Source organism: Aotus nancymaae, unplaced genomic scaffold (assembly GCF_030222135.1).
Source record: "Aotus nancymaae isolate 86718 unplaced genomic scaffold, 86718_ANA_hifiasm-v0.15.2.pri h1tg000032l_0, whole genome shotgun sequence".
NCBI lineage: Eukaryota > Metazoa > Chordata > Mammalia > Primates > Aotidae > Aotus > Aotus nancymaae.
Window position 1 is genome coordinate 1,509,800 of NW_026988445.1, and position 4,853 is coordinate 1,514,652.

A 4,853-nucleotide genomic window follows, 5' to 3' on the forward strand; every position below is an offset into this window, starting at 1 on the left:
AGATGCCGGGCCAGGAAGGGAGCTAGTGTAAGAAAGCTTTGGAAACTGGATGAGCTAACTGGTAGGTCCTACAAGGACCATCGAACAAGAGTCTCTTGTTAAGCACATGCACTGCTTAATTTTCAGACAACAGGAGATCTTAAGAGCTACCGTGGCTTAGGTCCCACATAGTTTGCAGGGTTACAGGGAAGAAGATTGGCTCTTAGACGTGAGTATGACTCCTGACTTCATTTGGAGTGTGGCCATTCCTCCCGAGTTAGAACTTGCTAGGGACATATTCTCCATACTCCACACAGTAACCTTGTCAGGTTGGCTTAGCGTCCACTGTTAGTGGATCAGGTTTGGCTAAGGTTAGGTGTAAGTTGTAGCTTAAAAATAATTCACTTTTTTCTCCCTTTTTTGAAATGGGTCTTGCTTTGTTGCCCAGGCTGGAGTGCAGTAGTGGGATCTCAGCTCACTGCAACCTCTACCTCCTGGGTTCAAGCGATCCTCCCATCTCAGCCTTCCAAGTAGCTGGTACTACAGGCACATGCCACCATGTATGGCTATTTTTTTTTTTTTTCTGCAGAGATGGGGTTTCACCATGTTGCCCAAGCTGGTCTGAAACTCCTGGGCTCAAGTGATCCTCCCTTCTTAGCTTCCCAAAGTGCTGGGACTACAAGCATGACCCATTGTGCTTGGCCATGATTCACTTTTATGTAAAAGCAGCTTAACAGAGGCGGAAACGGGCTTCCTGCTGCTCTGCCATCTTAAGAGATCATCATTTTTTTGTTTTTTGAGACAGAATCTCACTCTGTCACCCAGGCTGGAGTGCAGCAGTGAGATCTTGGCTCACTGCGACCTCCACCTTTCCAGCGATTCTTCCACCTCAGCCTCCTGAGTAGCTGGGACTACAGGAATGTGCCACCACACTCAGCTATTTTTTGTATTTTTAGTAGAGACGAGGTTTCGCCATGTTGGTCAGGCTGGTCTTGAACTCCTGACCTCAAACGATCTGCCTGCCTCAGCCTCCCAAAGTGCTGGGATTACAGGCGTGAGCCACTGTGCCCAGCCCTACAGACCATCTTGAGGTCCCCACTCCAGCTGTCACTTCCATGTTCTCATCAGCAGGAAGAACAAGGGAAAGAAAAAGATGAAGGGCACATGCCAGTTGTCTTTTGAAGAGGTGTCCTGCTAACTGCCACACCGCACTTCCATTTAAATCTCACTGGCTACAACTTAGTCCGAGGCCATGCCTGGGTACAGGGCGGCTGGAAGATGTACTTTGTATTCCATGCAGCTATGCACCTGGCTAAAAATCAGGGATGGGAGAGGGGTGTTTACTAAAGAAGGAGAGAGTGAATGTTGAGGGGCAACTAATAGACCCTGCCACACACAGATCGTTAGATACATCAGTTACGAAAATCATCTAATACAAATGTATTTTATATATGGATAAGAAATATATGCCTACCTAGTTACAAAACCAGAAAAGTAGTGTGGAAATCATATTTTACTAGCTCTAAGAAATGACTCGCATTCCCAGGCATCAGAGAGGTATAAAAAAAAAAAAAAAAAGAAATGACCCGCATTTAATCTTTTTCTAAAGCAAGGAATGCACATAGGTACTGCAGGCTTACCCTTTTGCCTTTTCCTGCAGGCAAATTGAATTTTTGATTGCTGAATTTTCTAAAAGTGAGGCACACCGTGAAGTGATTTACCTTTCTAACCACATTTGCGTCAGGCTGATGCTAATTTATGGGGAGTCTACTTGAGAGAGAAAGTCTCAAATTAGCTATTTGTAAAGATGACACCACCTCAGGCAAGGAGAGGAAACAGAGGCTTCACTTCAGGCTTTAGGAGAGAGCGCGCTGCATACGGACTCTCTAAGCCTGACTTGTGTGTAAGAACCCTGGTTCTCTCCACATTAGTGGGCTGAGGGCTAGGGTAGGAACAGAATTTTAAGTTTGAATCCCCAAGCAAACGTGTGTTCCTTTTGCTGTCAACCCAAGAATGATCCTCATAGTGTCCTCTGGGGGCCACTCCTCCAGGCCTGTAGCAGTGGCTTTGTTTAAGGGAACGGCTCATCTCTAGGGCATGCAGAGACTGGAGGACACCATCCCCTGAAGGCTGGAAGACTTGAGCTCTGAAACAATGAGCCAGAGTCTACACACAGAAGTGCTGGGATTTCTACTGGCAGTTGGTGGTGTTAATTAGCAACATGTGTGTGACCCAGGCGCCATGGGAAGAGACATGAAGAAATAAGAGGGATAATTCCTGACCGATAAAGGAGGGCACATGGTTAAGCTGAGAAATAAGACCCATGCAACAGAGAAGTAAGGTTACAAGTTATTTATGTAGTGCCTAGTCAGGGACGATTTCTTGACCACCTTGAGTAGTTAAGTAGTCAGGTTTCAGAGGGGATGATCAGACTGCTGATGACTGTTCCTTCCCATTTCAGAGAGAGAGAGAGAGAGAGAGAGAGAAAGAGAAGGGGTAGTGGAATTGGTGGCAGAGATTAATGCTATTCACTGAGCTGTGCTTTAGATACAAGATAGCTATTGATTTCTAGTTCTATCAACATTGAATGAGTTGGACCACTTTTATGCCAGGGAAAAACCATTAGCTGTTAGGAAATCTTTTAAGGGCATAAACTAAGAAATCTTCTGACAATATTTTCATTTGGTCTATTTTTTTTTTTTTTTTTTTTGAGACAGTCTTGCTCTGTAGCCCAGGCTGGAGTGCAGTGGCGCAATCTTGGCTCACTGCAACCTCCGCCTGCCAGGTTCAAGCGATTCTCCTGCCTCAGCTGGGACTACAGGCGTGCACCACCACGCCCGGCTAATTTTTTGTATTTTTAGTATAGATGGGGTTTCACTATGCTGGCCAGGCTGGTCTTGAACCTCTGGCCTCAAGCTGATCCAGCCTCAGCCTCCCAAAGTGCTGGGATTACAGGCATGAGCCACTGCACCCGGCCTGGCCTTTTTAAAATTTTTATTTTTATTTTTTAAGAACAATGTTCAGTTGGGCACGGTGGCTCATGCCTGTAATCCCAGCACTTTGGGAGGCCGAGGCGGGTGGATCACTTGAGGTCAGGAGTTTGAGACCAGCCTGACCAACTTGGTGAAACCCCGTGTCTACTAAAAATACAAAATTAGTTGCGTATGCCTGTAATCCCAGCTACCCAGGAGGTTGAGGCAGGAGAATCGCTTGAATCCGGGAGGCAGAGGTTGCAGTGAGCAGAGATTGCACCATTGCACTCCAGCCTGGGCAAGAAAAGCGAAACTCCATCTCAAAAAAATAAAAACAAGGTTCATATATAATCTAACATGTCTTTGATTTTCTTGCAAAAATGGATGTGAAACTTTTGAATTAGAGCTCACTAGTCATATTGAACATCCTAAACTTGATTCATGATCTCAGTGCTCTCTTATCAAAGGTGAGAAGAGGCTCATTAAGAAATGGAAAAGTTAGGCCATTTCTTAATGGCCTGTAATCCACGCGGTGGCTCATGCCTGTAATCCCAGCACTTTGGGAGGCTGAGGCGGGCGGACTTGAGGTCAGGAGTTCAAGACCAGCCTGGCCAACATGTTGAAATCTTCTCTCTACTAAAAATACAAAAATCAGCCAGGCGTGGTGTCAGGTGCCTGTAATCCAAGCTACTTTGGAGGCTAAGGCAGGATAATTGCTTAAACTCAGGAGGCAGAGGTTGCAGTGAGCTGAGATCATGCCACTGCACTCCAGCCTGGATGACAGAGTGAGACTCCATCTCAAAAAAAAAAAAAAAAAAAAAAAAAAGGAGAAGTTGTAAGATAAATTGTGAGATTGTTTAGGCATAGTTGTATATTGGAAGTCATTTAGGATGCGTCTTTATTGAAGACAGATGATGTGCTACCGAATTTTTCTTTTCTTTTTTTTTTTTTTTTTTTTTTGAGACAGAGTTTCGCTCGTTACCCAGGCTGGAGTGCAATGGCGCGATCTCGGCTCACCCGCAACCTCCGCCTCCTGGGTTCAGGCAATTCTCTTGCCTCAGCCTCCTGAGTAGCTGGGATTACAGGCACGCGCCACTATGCCCAGCTAATTTTTTGTATTAATAGAGACGCGGTTTTACCATGTTGACTAGGATGATCTCGATCTCTTGACCTCGTGATCCACCCGCCTCAGCCTCCCAAAGTGCTGGGATTACAGGCTTGAGCCACCGGGCCCGGCCTACCGAATGTTTTTATTCCCAGCTTAAGGTACTTTCTCACATGACTTTACATAATTGCTTAGTTGTAGCTTTATGTTGGAAATGACTTTAACACGTTTTTAGGGAAGAGATGATTTGCCACTGAGTGATTTTCCACACTGACGTGCTTTTTCAGATGAATACTAAGATTCACCTTGATTTTATACATTTGAGCCTAGAACACTAAGCCTCTCCCTGGGAACCTGAGTCACTTTTGATTCCTGGGCTTCCTCCAGGGCACAAACACTGGGAAGCCAGTGTTTCAACGAGAATTTGACTCAGATTTTTGGCTCTACTGTAGTGTATGCGACTTTTAGACCCTTGCAAGGTTCAAGGGTATTGGGTTTCAAGAGTTACAGTGTGACCAAATTCAGGCTTAAAGGTGCAAAAACTCATTCAACACCCTGAAAACTTTTCTGAACTCTACACTGAAAGTCTTAAAATATTCCTTAAAACCTTTAAAGGTGGATTTGAGAACAAGAAGTAGAGTTGTGAGCTACGGCTGGCGGCGGGGGAGGGGGGCGGGGAATGGGAGGGTGAGACCAATATGACAAGTGTTAGTAAAAACAAGTTAGAGGCCCTTGACAGTGCTCAATTACCTTTCTGTGTCCCGTCCCCTCTACACCATATTTGTCTTTACTCTTAG

General features: G+C 45.3%; 1 protein-coding gene across 2 annotated transcripts in view; it reads left to right on the top strand.

Annotated features, from left to right (window-relative positions):
- Positions 1-4,853, top strand: part of VASH2 (vasohibin 2) — a 41,772-nt gene that overhangs the window by 33,552 nt on the left and 3,367 nt on the right. The window lies entirely within an intron of this gene.